Source organism: Mirounga leonina, unplaced genomic scaffold (assembly GCF_011800145.1).
Source record: "Mirounga leonina isolate KUSES-001 unplaced genomic scaffold, KU_Mleo_1.0 Mir_366, whole genome shotgun sequence".
NCBI lineage: Eukaryota > Metazoa > Chordata > Mammalia > Carnivora > Phocidae > Mirounga > Mirounga leonina.
Genome location: NW_023270709.1, coordinates 7,698,464 through 7,717,726, shown reverse-complemented (window position 1 = coordinate 7,717,726; position 19,263 = coordinate 7,698,464). Strand labels below are relative to the sequence as shown.

The window sequence follows — 19,263 nt, the reverse complement described above, 5'->3', positions numbered from 1 at the left end:
TAAATAAATAAATAAATAAATAAATAAATAAATAAATAAATAAATAAATAAAATGCATTTGCCTTGCAGTCATCCTTCAGCCCTTCACGTCCACTGTAATTTAAAAATTAAAAAAAGAAAGAAAAGAAAAGAGCATCTTCCTCTGGTCAGGCGCCAGGCCTTCCAGTGACAAGAATATACCTTCGCCCAATCACTCTCTGTCTCCTCCGAAGTTCTTACTTAGAAATCGTCGCACATCTCTTCTTCTTTTATTCTCTTTTCTGGCTCTTTCTCCTCAGTACAAATATTTAACTCTTCCCTTTCAAACAGTCCACAAGAGACACGAAGCTCCCTGTCATCCCATGTCATGCTACTACCACCCGCTCCCCTCTGCCCAAGTAAGTCGGCTACTCTTTCTTGGTCCTCTTCACAGCTTCCCTTTTCTTCCTTTCCCGTCACGAAATATTTGTTTTCCACAGGCCTCATTTTCAGCTTTGTTCACTTCTGGCTCTGCTTACACTCCCCTAGATGACTACAGCCAAACTCTTAGCGGCAACTCTGGCCATTGACCGTAAATCTCCACCTCCATCCTAGGCAACCATGCCAGGGCCCAGACACATCCAAGCGCCTGTCTACTGAACAAGGCCACCTGCAAATCCTCCATCGAGATGTATCCCAAACTCAACTAGCTCTCCTGACCCCAACCCCAGAACCTACTTCTCCTCCTGTCATCCCAAACTCTAGCAATGGGACCAAGAAAGCAGATCAAATACTTTCCCCTTTCCCTCACTTCCCTAAGTGCAGCCACCAAATCCGGTAAATTCTACCTCTTTAACATCTTTCAAGTCCATTCTTTCTTATCTGTCATCCCTATTGTTTCTTTGGCTTGGCCTGCATTGATTTTCTCTCAGATGATTATAAATGATCTTCTAACCAGTCTCCTCATGTCCAATGCTAACTACACTGCTCCATTCCATGGGCTAACCTAACAGAATTATTTTTCTAAAATGCCAATCTGACTTACGTCATTCTCATACTTAAAAATTATTAAAGACTCCTTAGTATTTTTAAACTAGAGCTCAAATTCCAAAGTTACATAGAAGGCCCTTCATGAAGCAGTTTATACCTCTCTCTAACTTCATCTTCTATCACTTCCCCATGCTCCAGCCACCCCACGACACATGTTTCATTTCCTCGTGCCTTCAAATATGCTACTACCACAACCTGGAACAGAACTCCGCTTCTCTGCCAGGATAACTTCAAACTTCTCTCGAAGATTCTCTGGTAAGCCTCCTACTATTAACCCAGGGATAAACATTTCCTCCTCTGCCTTGGCCATATCTCTTTCACTGTGCTGACTGTTGAGTTTCTAGTATATTTATCTGTCTCCTTCATCAGGCCATAAACAACAGGAACAGCACTTAGTCAGGACCTTAGCTTACAACGACCCTGTTTCTGCTGTGGTTCCTAAAAACACATGGCATCCAAACACAAAGGCGATCTATATCAAACTCAGCTCAACAAAAACCTGTCACTAAGCAGATAGCCTCTGAGTCCCAGGGACTAGCCAGTCACTTGGAGAGTGACAGATAAAGCCTCTAATTCTGATGAATACAGCCCCATATATTTGGCAGGCCCACTGCTTATTAATTCTTGGTTCACAGGCAGAGCAATAAGTAAGAATCACTTCTAAAAAGAAGCACGTTCACATATCTTACCATAGGAACTCCCAAGCCCTCATTCCCCCTGAATGCAAAAAGCAAATTCAATTATGTTATTCAAATCCAACTAAAGCATTTCAGCAAATATTAAGTATTCAAATCACTTTGGAGGAAGGACTGGGATGTCTTAGTGAGATGAATAGACAGACATATTAAAGGGATAGTAGACTCATCCAAGTGGATTTCAGCTGCTAATTTCCACAGTTTTTAATTTCTTTAAACAACTGGGCCCTAAGTGAAATCTTCTACTGCTCATCATTTGGGAAGACTTGTGTTTGAAAGGGCCCAGTTAAATACAGCTCTGTCCAGGGGTCTCTGTGGGAAGTCCACTCCTGTTCTAGCTAATTGATACTGAAGCAGTTTTGTCATTCCCTGGATTTTCTGTAACGTACCACATGCCAATTAATCAAGTTACAGAGATTAGCACAGGGGAGGGAAGGCATTAAAGCTCTGCACTGCAAAAGTAGACTTTATTTTCTCTCCCTACTCCTTATCTCATTTCCTCTCCTTGCTATGGAACTTTCTGCCAGTAGAGTAATGGGAAGAGATTTGAAACAGTCAGTGTTCTGCGGTGGAAGATGCTACAAAAATACACTGGTAGTTGAAAAGCAACTTCTGCCAGGCAGTTGAACAAAATACTGGCTGTCAAGGGGGCTCTACAAACGAGAAGTTCGAGTTTCAAACGCTTTCTCAGGGAACCCCCCATACTAGACCTTCATTTGCAAACTCAAACAGGTCCCCATTGAACAACACAATCTTTCCAAATCTCCCCTAACTGAAGCCTCCATAAGAGAAAACTCAAGTTAAATATATCATAGAGGCTGTTCACTTCCTTGTTTAGTGACAAAACACATGTCCTGAAGAAGCCAGGGTCAGGAAATCCTCAGAACAGCGAGTCGGCGCCCACCTGACTCCACACAGCTGTCTTCCCCGCATGCGCAGAGGCTGTGCTCTGCAACAATGTCAGGCGAGCGTCATCAGTGACTCCCGGCTCCCCTCCCCAGAGATACTGCCAAAGGCTTCTGGCTAGTTCAGAAATCTGGTCAGCTTTTTTGCCTGCCTAGCATATCATGACAAGTTTATTTTTCAGCACTTTTCTTCTCTTAGGGGTTCTCCTAGGATACCAATGGGAAAAGGAAGTAGATTAATATTTTGCCAAGCTCTAGCCTATAGAGAGAAAACATCAGAAACTTCAATCCATCAAAGCAAGGAAATACGTGAAGCTGTACACAAACTACATGAGAGATTAAATGTTTGGGCGTGTGGAGGCAAAAAGCAACAATGGCAACAATAAAAAACAGCCAGCCGGCCCTGGCGAGAACCGGTTCTTGTGACAACCCCCATTTAAAGGGGAAGAAAACGTCATCCATTCTGCTGTCACCTTTCAAAAGGTGATCTCTTGTCACCCTCTTCCTAGGTCATAATGACAGATAAAACAGAGAGAAAGAGATTCCATTTTCTTCTTCAGGTGGCTAAACAGCTCATTCACAACGCCAGTGGGTGAAATGTAACAGGACCACGGCCCCATCTAAATTCTATCACCACTCTAAAGGAAGATGACAGGAGACATATTACTAATCAGTCAACAGAAAAGATAGCAGTGGCTTTAAAAAAAAAAAAAAGAAAGAAAGAAAGAAAAGAAAAGTAAAAGTAAAAGTAGATCAGATCTAAAAAGCAGGACCTAAAAAGTACCTGATTCATGTTGATACACAGCTGGATCTATACTTAACCAACACAGAAAGGGCAGACATCTATTTTTATGTTAATATAAGGGGATGGCTGGAGTGTGAACATTTGTCAGGCACCTCCCACTTGTCAGGAATCATGCTAAGTTCTTTAACCACAACTCAGGAATTGTGCTTGTTTTAATTAAGGAAACCAAGATTCAAAGTGGATTAAGTCATTTATCTAAGGTCACCAGAGAGTAAGTAAGTTGCAGAGCCTGGATTTGACTCCCCTCACACCAGCTCAAAAGCAGGTGATATTTCCAGAGTAACAGGCACTGCTACCAGAAACATTTTCCATCTATGAGGCCAAGACCCACAGATGGGCTCCAACAACCCAAAAGTTCAAGTCTTCTATTCAATCCCAAAGGGTGAAAAATGCAAAATTTCATACTTTCACACTTTTATGTGCAAATAAAGGTTACTTACTAGTAACTGACTACGTTGTTTACTAGGAATTACTTTAAAATGTGGCATCCACAGAACAAAACTAAGGACTTAGGAGAATTGACTAGGGACTTCCAGCATGCCACTACAAACTCTGGCTGCCCAAGAAGAGTGTGGTGGTGAATTTTACGTGTCCACTTGACTGGGTCAGAGAGTGCCCACATATTTGGTTGACCATGATTTCCAGATATGTCTATGAGAACGTTTCTAAATGAGATTAGCAGAATCTGTACGTTGAGTAAAGCAGATTGCACTCTCCAGTGTGACTGGGCCTTATCCAATCTGTTGAAGGCCAGAATAAAATAAAAGGCTGAGTAACAATTTTTTCCCTGTGCTTGACTGTCTTTGAGGCAGAATGACAGTCTTCTTCTGCCTTTGGATTTGTGGATTTCAGCTGGAACTTATACCATGAGAAGCATGGCTTTGGACTCAGACTAGAACTCTATCACTGGCTCTCTGTGGTCTGACTTCTCAGCCTCCATAATCATGTAAGCCACTTCCTTACAATAAATCACTTTATATAAATCACACACACACATACACACACACACCCTAGGGTTCTGTTTCCAGAGAATCCTGACTAACATAAAAAGACAACACCAACAAGCTCTTATAGCCCTGGAGCACATTGAAAAGTCAGAATCTCCACAGTTCACTAGGAGGAGACTATCAGTTAATCTTCAGTGGTATCCTAGGTTGGTTGTAGATGTCAAATGCTGGTAGAGCTTTTGAACAATAAATCACTGTTAGTCCTATCACTGTGGATATATTTATTGTGGATTATTTGACAAATGCTATAGTATATATTGATGCATGATGGAATCAACATCTAACAACTAGATTTTAAAATTATATTTGATACTTTGGTTCAAATAAAAATCATTTATACCACTATTATCAAGGCAGATAGATACATATTCTACATGGTCCCACCACCAAATTCTCTAAGAAATGACACATCATTGTTATCCCAAGTTTTTGCACGGAAAGGGTAACAGAGTTGGGGCAACTGAACTGAGGGTCGTTCACCTCACTAAGAGTCGATCTCCTTAAAATATTGAGAAACATCACCTGGATGATAAGGTGATCCCAAATCCCTTTGAAACTGCCTCTCACTCATAATTCTTACAGTGAGAAAGTTATTCTTTCCATTTGTCTCATGTAAACCCTTCTCTGTTTTGATTTAAGCCTAGGTCGTTAACCTTAAATGAAACATACCATGAATTATCTAAACCCCAACACATGCCAGGCCTCCAAGAGTCACCTTTTACTGGATGTGTGCTAAGATCTGCTCCCCACAAGACCCATACCACCCAACTCTGTACCTGAGTCCAATCTCAAGGTGGCTCTCTACCTTACAAGCTTCCAAACATTGAACAAATATTTCCGTTTCTTGGATCTGGAATGGTCACTACATAGGAATGTCCTGTGCCCCAAGATAAAGGCTCTCAGATTTAGGCAGAAATTGTTCCCTTGGCTTCCCCAAACACATTCAAGTCACCCACCTATTCCTAGACAGCCTCTGACTCTTAGCTCTTCAACCTTGATCCTCCACTCACCCCAACAGCCAACATCTGGTCATTCCCAAGTTAGGCAGCATTCTCTGTCCTCCTATGGCTAACGTAACCCTCACTTCTGTTGCAGTTCATGTAATCCACCATCAAACATAATCCCAACCTGGATCCCAATGAAATCCAAGACAGGTAGTATAAGAAACAGCAGACGTGGAAAGAGAGAAATGCTAAGGGAATAAGGAACAACAGTTCTTCCAGTTTACTACAGATGTAGGCTGGGCATTATCGACATGGAGACTGAACTATCTCCTTGACAGTGACTTCTAATCCAGGAACATATCATACCCCTTAAACTACATACAAAATCTTGTGTGTGTGTGTGTGTGTGCAGTATCCAAATCTCTCAGCAGATTCCCAAATAGTAAAGAAAAAGGCTAGAAATCATTGCAATGATGAAATGCTATCAATCATATATACAACATTATAGAAAGTCTCCATATAGGTGAAAAATCGCATTGTCTTTAAATGATATATCTAGTTTAAGAAAACTCTGTTTTATCTTTCAAATTCATTCATATTAACTAGTTTGTAATTTCAGAGACCTACCCGAGGATGAGTCTGGGGGATGACATTAGACAGAAGATTTGAGGACAAAGTTTCAGAAAGAAGACACCTAAAGTGTCAGTCAAATAGCAGGAGCATCATCTTTTCCATCTAAGAGCAGACTCAGGTATCTGAACTGACAATTCAAGAAGATGTGCATATCACGGGTTACTAGCTGGTTCTGAGGCTGGATGGTACAGCAAATTCCCTCTCATTACCTTCCCACCTGTACCTACCAAGCTGAAAATGTGAAATTACACCACCCCTTCCATAGAAAGTAGGTTTCTGTAATGTGCACCACACAAAGAAATGCAGTCTCCAGCAAGGTGTGAAGTCTACTGTGAAAGAGCATAATATCACTGTGAAAATATTTTTGCTACTTTCACACATCACTTAAGCTAGTACAAAAAATACTGCTACTCTAATTATGTGGATTCAGTAAAACCTAACGAGGCCCTCTTGGCCTCCAACAGCAAATGCAGAATGTAAATGATAATGATTTTCCTGAGATCTTCAAGGAATGAGATGTGGAGGATATTCATCTGTTTTTCTCTGGATCCTATACTGGTTCCAGCTTTTACCCTTCAGAATATCCTCTGTCCTTTATGCACCCATGTACTAAAAACAAGCAACTAGACAGCTTGTCCACAGCCTAATTATATTCAGAAATTTTAAGTTAGAATCAAGGGCAAAAGTCTGTGCCTCCCTAAATGTGACTTACCCTAGCAACCTATTTATTTGGTGAGTAACAGTCTAACTCCCTAAAGACTTCTAGATATTCGGGAAAAGGAGCAAGCTGGCTGTGCTAGTTATCAATGTATTGCCTCTCAGCCACAAATCAATCCTCCATTGACTGCTCTGTGAAAACTGAGTTGGGCCCTTCAAATAGTTTTCCTTTGCCGGCAGCACAATATTAAGCTCTGTCAGTAGAGGTCCCCGAAAAGGCACACATCACAAAGGGATTCCTGCTGGATCCCAGGTGTCCCGTAGCGTAAGCAGGAGCACTCAGCTCCCCAGGAGCTCCCACAGCGGACAGCTGCTTCCTCCACGGCCCTTCCTAGGCAATTTTATAGCAGAGTGCTTCCTACAAGACACCACACTCAAATAGCTTTCCCTGGCCCCTCAAAAAGCAGATTTCCAACAAATTCCAGAATGTGGATATCCAGCAATTTCACCAGCATGAAACCACCACCACCTCTGTGCCATTCAGTGAGCCACAGATGGGAGGTGGGGCAGAGGGCTCTTCCTAAGGGGTTGAGTGTCAGTCCTAGGGGTAGCAGCTGCTCATTTAGCTGCGAGTTCTATGTTCTCTAGAGTTCTCTTTACTTCTTACTAGCTAATCCCTCATTGCCCCAATTTTCTACATTATCGTTAATAATTCTTTAAATTGAGCTTTCCCTGATCCATTACTATGTGGTTTCTGCCTTGCAATCCAGCCCTGAATGATACACCTGCTCCTCTGGAAGGCTGGAACATGAGAAATAGCTCTAAGAATGCCCAGCCAGGAAAGCTGACAGGTGAACTGCCATGCACTTAACTACATTAGCTGCCATCCTTTGCAGACTGGAGGCTGGCAGACCAGAACAAAGGAGACATCCAAACACCACATTTCCCAACTTCTACTCTGTGTAGGATCCTGGGCTGAACAGGAGACACCCTTAAGGAAGTGACCAACCAGTTGGAAAAACCAGACATATACAAAGTAAAAGTTCAAGGCGGGATGTACTGAAAGCTCAGTGAGGGTCATAATGCTATAGGTAAGTGACAGGGTCTCAGGCTAAGAGGCTATGAGCTTCTATTTTGTCATAGCAAGAACAAATGATCTGCAAAAGCCTTGTGCCACAGAAAACAGACTGGTCTCTCTTTAAATGGTTCTCCAAACCACCCCTCTTTGTCCTCCAATAATGGGGTATTACTCAAATCCAATATATTGTGGACTCCTGGCTGTGACCAGTTGCCTTCTGCTTCACTGTCAAGAGACATACCTAAGTAAACACTCGGGTGGAGAAAAGGAATATAAAAAAAGAAAAGCCATTTCAATTTAAGTGTGTCTTTGACAGAAGGAGTCCTTCCTAAAAGAGTTTAAAGAGGAGATTAGGGAAACATGGTGACTATAATCTATCAAGGCCAAATAAAAGTGCCTTCAATAAAGCCCCTCCACATGAGGCTATTAAGGAAACCCAATAACCGCATGGTGGAGAATAAAACCTTGTCATTCACTGAATGATAGAAAAGTGATTCAGGGTAGAAAGCAGGAATAAAGAGACTACCTTTGGCTCACCACAAGAGTAACAGTGGGGAAGCTCAGGAAAAGAAGCCCCAAAACAGGAGGGTTCTAATGAACCATCTGGAAGGTGGGAGAGAGTATCAAAGGGAGCAAAAATGAAATTTTCTGATGATAAATGAGAGTGGTTTTCTAACAAGGATGAACCACAAAGGATGCCAAAGGGGTTGTTCAAAATGAAGGCTATCCACTCCACTTGGATTGAATAATTACAGGCAAGGAGCACAATCCATGGAGGGAACCCCTTAACCATACTCCTACAGGAAGAAATGGGGAATGCCAATGATTATTTTTAAAGAGTAGGCAGTTGAGATGGGATGGAATATGAACTGGACCTCTGAATGAAGTAGTATTTCAGTAATGTGTTGTGGTCCAAATTATATCAAAGCTTACTTCTCTGTATACCTTTACTCACCTCTTCTATATAAACATTCCCCTTTGTTTCTGTGTGAATATGCATGAATCACTATTAATTATAGAACATTTACAACTTCTCAATTGTCTTCATTTATCAAGACATACGTGTATTAGAAATATAAGACTTTACTTTGTATTTCATAGGCTGGTAAAAATTTCAAAGAATTCTATTTCTTTTTTTTTTTTTTTTTAAAGATTTTATTTATTTATTTGACAGAGAAAGACACAGCGAGAGAGGGAACACAAACGGGGAGTGGGAGAGGGAGAAGCAGACTCCCTGCCGAGCAGGGAGCCCGATGCGGGACTCGATCCCGGGACTCCAGGATCATGACCTGAGCCGAAGGCAGTTGCTTAACCAACTGAGCCACCCAGGCGCCCCTAAAAAATTTCAAAGAATTCTAGAACTAAGATAAATTTGGCAATGCTTTATTTTGTCCTTTATTCTTTACATTTAAAGAAAAAAACACCAGATTACAGACTTTTTAATTATAGGTAATTAAATAATTTAATTACAGGTAATTAAAATACCATCACCATCACTTCATAAAAGAATATTTAAGGAAGTAGCAAGGAAATCATCTCAGGAAAAGGAAGAGTCCTCTGAAGTGAACAAATATACATTTATAAAACTTGCTACATTCCTCTTGTATCAGTAATTTTCCTGTAAGATCCACAAAAACTTGGTCATGGACCAGGACTTGTTAAGACACTCAAGTTCAAGAACTACCAGCCAAGAAAACAAAGACAGGATAGATACACGAATTCTTAAAATTTTTTAAAAAAAAAAGAAGAAGCAATGAGAATTTTTTTTTTTATAATAATACTGAAGACAGAAATAGGAAGAAAGGAAGGCTGATCATGAATAATCTTAAATTCAGGAGGAAGTACGGCTTGCATTATGTGTGTATGTAAGAGGAAGACTCTGGATAAAATTGACCCAGAGGAAGTCATTGAAAGGGAATGGAGACAATGAAGACACACTGAGGAAACAAAGAGTCTGCAGCCCAGAGTGAAGAATAAATTGCATAGCGTCCCACCTCCTCCACAGCCCCTCAGTGCACTCACTGTGCTCAGAGTGCATTCCCAGGAATCGTACACAGGGCACAGCTGGTGAAACAGGACAAGGCTTCTCCAGGGACAAAAGGAAAATATAGCTCCTCTGAACACGGTCCAGGTATGTACTTATTAATTTTTTTTAAATCAGATTAGATAGATACAGGATTTGGATGGGCTCCCTCTGGTGGGTCTGTCAAACACATGAGATTTGCTATTCTTTGCAAAATGAATGCCTCACATGTTTGGTAAAAATTTAGTTTGAAACAATTGAACAGTGGTGCTCAAACTTTTTAGTCTCAAAAATCCTTCCAGCCTCCAAAAAAACTCATAATATTTGGCATTATTTGCAAACAATAATGGTGCCTATTATCACTTACCTTCCCTTCACCACCAGGTAATCAGTGTCTTGATTTTGGTGTTTATCGTTCCCATATATTTTTTTCACACCCACCTACATATTTATCTAACAAAAAAAAAACACCAAAAAACACTGTATGAGAAATGGGGGAGGAATGGGTGTAGAAAAAGAGAAGGAAGGAGAGCTAGAGCAAGTGAAAGAGACAAAGCATGAGCAAGTACACAATGAGAACCCTTGTTATTTGGGCATCTTCTAAAATACCTATTAAAGGGCGCTTGGGGTGCTCGCTTTGGCAGCACATATAGTAAAACTGGAATGATACAGAGAAGATGAGCATAGCCCCTGTGTAAGGATCACACACAAAGTCGTGGAGCGTTCTATATTCTTTTGAAGAAGGACAGAATATTAAAGTGCTTTCTAGATCTCAAAAATTAATTAATTAATTAAAAATAAAAATAAAGGGCACCTGGGTGGCTGAGTCGGTTGAGTGTCTGCCTTCAGCTCGGATCATGATCCCGGGGCCCTGGGATCGAGTCCTGCATCAGGTTCCCTGCTCAGTGGGGAGTCTGCTTCTCCCTCTCCCTCTGCCCCAGCTCATGTGGGCTCACTTGCTCTCTCTCTCTCTCAAAAATAAATAAATAAAATCTTTTAAAAGAGAGAGAGAGATCATGGGCACCTGGGTGGCTCAATCGGTTAAGCATCTACCTTCAGCTCAGGTCATGATCCCAGGGTCCTGGGATGGAGCCCCACATCAGACTGCCTGCTCAGCGGGGAGTCTGCTTCTCCCTCTACCCCATACCCTGCTCGTGATCTCTCTCTCATGCTCTCTCTCTCTCAAATAATTTAATTAATTAATTAATTTAAAAGATATTATAGTCTAGGGGTGCCTGGGTGTTCAGTTGGTTAAGTGTCTGACTCTTGATTTCAGCTCAGGTTACAATCTCAGGATACTGAGATCGATCCCTGAGTCAGGCTCTGCAGGAGCAGGGAGTCTGCTTGAGATTTTCTCTCTTCCTCTCCCTCTGCCCTTTCTCCCACCAAAGTCATGCACACGTGCACACACACTCTCTCTCTCCTACTAAAAAAAAAAAATGGATATCATAGTTTGGTATCACTCATAACTTATTTGATTCCCTGAATATTGTATTAAAACCTCATCCATGTTGACATAGATGCTCTATGTTAGCTGCAATAAAGTACTCAATGTACAAATAGAGCCAATTGTCCTTTATTCTTTACATTTAAAGAAAAAAACACCAGATTACAGAGTATACAATTAAAAAAAAAAAACCAAATAACTCTACAAAGTGGTGGCAACTATATACACTCCCCAAAAAAGGATGTAAGATTTATGGTTCCTCTAGATTCTTGCTATTGTCAAGGTTATTAATTTTTACTAATCTAATGGGTTTGGAACAATATCTGGTTCTTATATATTTTAACTTAGCATTTGCTATTTACTGATAAGACCGATCATTGCTTGTTGGCCAATCACATCTATTGATAGGCTGTTAATGCTGATGATGAGTTACTAATTTTTTTAAAATTAGACAATAAAACATTCATATAGAGTGTATAGCATATTGTTTTTCAAGAATAATAAAAGCACATACATGTGTGCTCGCCACCCACATCCATTTTCAGAAAAGAAAACAGTACCAAAAACTTTGCAGCCCCCTTCATGCCCCTACCTGATCACAATCCCTTTGCCATGCCTAACAGAGGTAACAACTAAATTTTTTCATTATTCCTTTGCATCCCTTAATTTTTCCACACATACATGAACCCCTAAGTAACATACTGATTAATTTTGCCCATTTTTAAAACTTTACCTAAATGCAATCATACAATGTAAGCTTCTGTAACTTTCTTTCTTTGCCTAGTATTACTTTGCATATTCATTCATGTCAATGCATATAGTTGTGATTTACTTATTTTCACAGATAATACTCACATACCATCGGATAAATATGCCACAACTTACTTACCTGTCCTACTCTAGGTAGAAATATGGGTTGTTTCAGGTTTGGGCTAATACTAAGAGTGCTGTGAACATTCTCACCTATCTGCTAAAAGGAGCACTTAAGAACATATCTAAATATACACGTGGGAGTGAGATCTCAGGCCTGTGTTTTCATACTCCCCCAGAGCACTCCCATGGCTCCATGTATTGACTAACACTTGGTATTGTCAGACCTTCCCTATTGGATTCTTTTTTTTCAAACTAAAACCTTTTAATTTGATCAACATTAATCTTTTAGCTGTATACACACAAATATTTCCACCCTGCCTGTTGCTTGTCTTTTAACCTCATTTATGAAAGGCTTTGATTAGGCAGAAATTTTATTTTAATGTATTCACTCTTTAACAATTTTTTCCATTCAGGATTTTTCTTTTTAGGGAGTCTGAGTTTAAGATATTATATTCTATGTCCAAGGTGATAATGACAATTTCTCATATTTTCTTCTTTAAGTTTTAAAGACCTCTTCACAAATGGATTGTGAATCCATCCAGAACTGAATTTTGCATTTGGTGTGATAAAGATCACAAATGTGGATAGGAAAAGATTCTTTTTTCCTATACAGATAATTGTCTGAGAGCAATTCATGTAGAATCCATCACCTCCCCATTTATGTAACATCATTTCCACTGTATAATAAGATAATACACTTACAAATATGAGGAGAGCTACTTCAAAGTTCTTTATTTGACTAAACTTGTGCCAATAATAAGCCATCTTAATAACAGAGCCTTTAAGTCTTGATGTCTGGTAAGGCACCCTTATATGGGTGCTTGTAAAAAATTGTTCTGGCTGTGCACAAACTTGTTCTTCCTATGAATTTGAAGATCAGTCCTTCAACTTCTCCAAAGTACCCAGTGGATATTTTGATTAGATTTACACTGAATTTATACACTGAATTTGGGGAACTGCCATCTTCATGATATTGTTTTCCTAGCTATGAATCTATGATTATGGTATATTTCTCCCTTTTCTCTTCTAATAATATCTGATAATTTTATCCATAAATATCTTGAGCATCTTCAGGAACAACTATACCTGGGCACTTCCAAGTTTTAGTTGATACTATGAATGAAATCTTTATTCCATTATATTTTCTAACAGGTTATTACTTCTGGATTAGAAACATATATATATATTTTTTTACATTGTACCCATCAACTTTACTCAACTGTCTTATTAGTTCTAATAATTGACCTGAATATTCTATTCAATTTTCTAGGTAAACAATCATATCATCTAAAATTAAGCAACTTTAATCTCATGTTTTCCAGTGCTTATACCTTCCATTTCTCTTTCCGGCTTACTACATAAAGTAGAACATCCCACACAATGATGAATAGAAGCAGTGATGGCAAGTAATCCTGAATTGTTGCTAATTGTGATAGAAATGTTTACAATGACTCACCAATTATGATATTTGCTATGACTGCTTGACAAATATCATTTAAGAAAGTTCCCTTCTAGGGGAGCCTGGGTGGCTCAGTTGGTTAAGCATCTGCCTTTGGCTCAGGTCATGATCCCAGGGTCCTGGGATGGAGTCCCGCATTGCGCTCCCTGCTCAGCAGGGAGTCTGCTTCTCCCTCTCCCTGTGCCTCTACCCCTGGCTTGTGCTCTCTCTCTCACTCTCTCTCTCTCAAATAAATAAATAAAATCTTAAAAAAAAAAAAAGTTCCCTTCTATTCCTAGTCTGCTAAAAGTTTTTATCATGAGTCATTAATGTCATCAAAAATTTTTTATGTCATAAAACATTAAATTCCATCAAATTATTTTTCTACATCTATTGAGGTGATCACATGCTTCTTCTCCTTACATCAGTTAATATAATATAATGGAATAAATGTATAATAATAACGTGGCAGGACACAATACACCAGTGAGTTAAATTTGCAAATATTTCATTTAATAATTCTATATCTGTTCATTAAAAAAGAATCATCTATGTTCATAAAGATGAAACTTCTATAATTTTCTTTTTCATCTAGTTTGTATATTAACATGTCTAACCTCATAAAATGAGCTTGATAAGTCTCTCTATTTTCTGAAACAGACCATACAAGTCTTTCACTTGGTAAAAATGTGTAAAATCATCTCAGAATGATGGAAGAGGGGCTATTAATCCTAGATTTAATTGGTTTCAGTCTTCATTGTATGCAATGTAATCTTCTATGATTAATATCTTCTGTCTCCTGTTTGTTTTTTAATCTTAAGAGTTGTCTTCCACATGAAACCAGAGAGCATCTCATGATTGTCTGATACCTTCTTACAGACTTGAACTCCAGCTTGTGTTCAACAAATGTTTTTCTGATTGACTGACCAACCCCAGTGTTCTTCCTTCAGTCTTTTCCTTTAACTTTATATCAGAAAAATTTCAAACACACGCGAAAGTAGAAAGGATAATGATCCCTCATGTATCCAAAACCCAGCTTCAATAATTAACAATTCACCAATCCTCTTCCATTCATCCCCACATGCCTATCCCCATATTATTCTGAAGAAAACCAGACATCTGATCATTTCACTCACAGGTATTTCAATATGTAAATCTAAAGGAAAATGACTTTCTAAATATAATACCACTATCATACCTTAAAAAATAAAAATAAAAAACTCCTTAAATTCAGACATTCAGTTAGCATTCAAATTCCTAATGGCCTCAAATGATTTTTTATGATTCCTTGATCTTTCTTTTAATCTATAGGTGTATTTCCCTTTTATTTTTCTTGCAGTTTACTTGATGAAATTGAATCATTTGTCCTATACAGCAGTGCTTCTCAAGCTGCCAATATTGAAGGGACAGTTTAAGATTTCCCATCAGTCTCAGACTGAGACATGGTTTTACTGTGCATGACTACCACACAGACTGAGCACATGCAACTCACCAGGAGCATGGAAGAACACTGGAACCAGTTTATATGCTATTCCACAAAGGAATTCCACTGATAATGTGCTTGAATATGATGGCTTACACATTTCTAAACACTGCTGCTTAAACATTTCTAAGGTCTTCCTTTTGATTTTTCTATTTATTTCATTATGCACATCACATCTTTTTTTTTTAAAGATTTTATTTATTTATTTGACAGAGAGAGAGAGACAGCAAGAGAGGGAACACAAGCAAGGGGAGTGGGAGTGGGAGAGGGAGAAGCAGGCTTCCCGCGGAGCAGGGAGCCCGACACGGGGCTCGATCCCAGGACCCTGGGATCATGACCTGAGCCGAAGGCAGACGCTCAATGACTGAGCCACCCAGGTGCCCCTTAGCATTGCTGTTGCATTTCCCACAGGTTGGATTTTGCTTATTAATTCTCCATGGCATAGTTTAGCATGTTTCTCTGTCCTCTGTACTACCTGTCAATTTGGAGCTGGATCTAGAGATCTGATCAGAGTCAGGTCCAAATTTTTTGGCAAGACTTTAGAGCTGCCACTGTATTCTTCGTCAGGAGACCTGAAAGTCTGGCCCTGGACCCTGTCTTTGTGATGTTGGTGGTCACTGATGAGCAATGTTATTACTAGCACTAAATGTCAAAGGCCCACGAGTAAATTGGGTTGTCCGAAGTTTGTTCTCTGAGAGACTCAGAAGCTCTCCTCCCCTCAGCCCTCACCGGTTCCCTCTACAGCCTCGGTTTCGGACACAGTGCAGAGCTTGCAGCTGGCAGTTGTAAGTTCCCACCATTTGTGAAGATCTTAGGGAGACCTCGTCACCCAGCCATGTCGGAGATGGGCTTTGCTATTCCAGTTGCTATCTGTTTTGTAAGATTTGGGACTATTACAAACTATACAACCCACCTCCCTTCTACATTTTTAGAACAATGTTGTTTGCTTTAGCATCTTAAAATGACACTTAATTCATTGATTTTTCAGGGTTTTAAAATTTTCCTAAATATATTTAAACTAAATGTACTACAAGTACCTCTTCAGCTCCATCCCACACATTTTGCTTTATTAATGTTAACTGTGATCACACAATTTAAGTGGGGTCTACCAAGTTTCTACAAAATAAAGTGACTATTTTCCCGCCCATCTGAGCAGTTTGAAGAGAGTATTTTCCTTGCTGGTTAATAAGTAATTTGCAATTTACTATAAAATTTCTCTTTTTTTTTTTTAAAAAAAGATTTTTATTTAGTTATTTGGCAGAGAAAGACACAGCGAGAGAGGGAACACAAGTAGGGGGAGTGGGAGAGGGAGAAGCAGGCTTCCTGCCGAGCAGGGAGCCTGATGCGGGGCTTGATCCCAGGACCCTGGGATCATGACCTGAGCCGAAGGCAGACGCTTAACAACTGAGCCACCCAGGCACCCCTGTAATATTTCTCTTTATCCCATGAATCTGTAACTGTGAATTTTTAAATGTCTGAGGACATGAAAAGTTTTTATTATCCTTTCTTCCTGCTTTCTACATAAACCACATTGTAGTCAAGCACAGTTCTATTTATGTTATTGATTCTTTGACATCTATTTAGACTTCAGCTGTCAACTAGTACATGGACAACTTATTTTAAGTATCCCATGTGACTACATACCTCCGACTGTGAGTATAGAATTTCTGTGTGGATTTGTATAGTTACAGAATTTTATTTTATTTTAGTTACAGAATTTTAAAAATAACCATAACTCAAGCCTGTTAATCGTGTTTTCAGGTTATCTATATCTTTACTCACTTTGTCTTCTTAATCCATTGGTTTTTGACTGAGGTCATTTAAAGTCTTCTACTATGATTATGAATTTGTCAAATTAAACTTTTACTTCTTCAGTTTTGGTTTATGTATTATGGCTATGATGTTGGGCACATTAAAATTCCTGATTCATAAAGCATTGTAGTTGATATATTATCTCTCTTTATTCGTATTTATCAATTTTTGCCACAAGTTCTATTTTGTTTAATACTAATATTGCTGTACCAGCTTTCTTCTGGCAAGTATTTGCTTGATATATCTTTTTCCTGCCCTTTATTTTCAACCTCTGGTATGGTTTTGTTTCAGGTCTCTCTCACTAAAAAATGTCCACTCTGGTAATGTATGTCTTTAATTGGTAAGTTTAACCCATTTAGATTTGTGAGTACTGATACATTTAACCTTTTTTTGAAATACAAACAGGGTTTTCTTCACAATTGTTAAAATATATATTGTCATAATTCAGTCATTTCTAGGCTTATCCCTGTTTCTTTTACCCAGACCTCTGTATTTACTTTTCTTCTTGTTGAAATACACCTTATAGTGATTGAAACAATAATTACAAAGATTACTAAATAACCGAACTTTAAAAGATAATATAATTTTTAAATTACATCGGTAACATGATTAAAATTACCGAAAAATCATGTTCTAAGGGAATAAACTGAAAGAAGGAAAAAACATTTTTTTGATGGTTAAGATTAGGTCAGACTTAGTACCAACACTTTAGTTGAGACCAGGCTTTAAAAAGAAATAAACAAAATCAACAACAACAACAAAAAAAAAACCTCTCTCTCCCCAACACCATTCTTAAAACTAACGCTCCACCTGGGTCATAAGCAGGTCCCACTTACAAAGCAGCTACCTAGAAAGCAACAGAATACAGCAGAATGGGCAATGGACTCAGAAGACCTGAGTTCAAGTTTCAGCCCTGCCACCAACTGGGTGGATAACCTTGGGCAACCTCCGGGGACTTCAGATTCCTCATGGTTGAGGTGGAAACAATTGATCTCACAAGGGTTTTAGTAAGAGGAATAAATGAAACAATGGACATGGAATTCCTCATCAAACTATATTATTAGTTATGTGTGTGTGTGTATAATTTTTTTAATGATAAGGCAAAATATACAGTAACATTATCAGTCTAGATTAGCCATGTCTGCTAATGACTAAACTGGACTGGACCCCAAACAAATATGAAACAAGATAAAGATTACTTTCCTATCCCTCTTCCTATTTTCCACCTTCTAAGGTAGCCTGGATTTTTCCTCCATTAAAATTCCAGTGTTAAGTCTCAAAGCTTTCTCTGCCACTTTCATGGCATTGAGGCTTACAAATCAGTGAGCACTTTCCTTTCTCATTTTTTTAATGAGGTAAGCCAGGCCGAGCACCTGCCGGCTACTGTGACCTGGCCACCATCTCACTAGTATACATCTCCTCCAGCTCATTAATTGTAGGTGACATTCTATCACTTGGTCATATTTCCTAGACTTTGACCTGTCTATGTTCGTTTCCTTTTCGTTTCCTAATAAACCCATACCCTTATTAATAGTGTTAATCCTAATTTAGAAAAGAGCCAGCTATTCCAAGGAGTAAGAATGCTCATTTAAGCAGCTATGCGATCAAGCGTGGATGGCCTTAGCATGTAAAGCTCACCTACTGCTGTAGGATCGCAGACTCACAGAAAAACAGCACATCCTGAGGCAAACAGTTGTCTCATACGACGTGGCTCACTTAATACAACAAAACAATGGTTCCTTCTTGGCCTAGGGATCATATACTATTCCTTTCCATGTCCAACAACCCATGTAGCTTCTGTTCACAGGAGGGAACTGTTCCTCCTGTTTTGATGAACATGTGTGGAAGAAGTGCGAAAGGGGTAAAGTGAAATATTTCCTATGCCTCATTTTATTCCATTTGTTTCTTACATAAAAACAGAGACTTAAAAATATATGAATGAAAGACAAGTGGTATTGCAGGTTTTTAGGAAATAGACGCAAGCTTTTAGGGATTTTCATAATTTGCCAAAGAGAAAAAATTAGTAAATCAGTATATTATGATATCAGCTAACAAACACGCAAGGTGGCTTTTGAGAATAACCAGAATATCAGATTCTCTGATCAAAAACCTCTAAGCTCCAAACATACACTTCAGGAAGAGCAACAACTAAGGCATCTCACAAATAAAAAAATGTAAAACACCTACCAATGTAAAGGAGGAGATGGTAAGGGAAGAGCTTGGGACCAGAACAGTTTCCAATCTAAGCCAATAAATTGCCAGTCCCCTCTACTGCAGAAGAAATTCATTAACCTCTAAAAGCATGAAAACCTAATTCACTTTTACTAACTGAGAACTGGGATAACCTGACCATAGGTTTCAGCATTGTATCTTAAGTTACATCATGGACTGAGGATAAATTTGAGCCACTGACTATTCATTCATATGAAGAAACCTAGAGAAAGGCAGGTCAGTA

At 39.1% G+C, this 19,263-nt stretch overlaps 1 protein-coding gene and 1 non-coding gene across 11 annotated transcripts in view; one reads left to right on the top strand and one right to left on the bottom strand.

Annotated features, from left to right (window-relative positions):
- Positions 1–19,263, bottom strand: part of FARS2 (phenylalanyl-tRNA synthetase 2, mitochondrial) — a 616,343-nt gene that overhangs the window by 460,602 nt on the left and 136,478 nt on the right. The gene's annotated exons all lie outside the window — the stretch shown is intronic.
- Positions 10,384–10,490, top strand: LOC117997552. Its single transcript, XR_004675851.1, has one exon. It is a non-coding gene; the product is annotated as a U6 spliceosomal RNA (small nuclear RNA).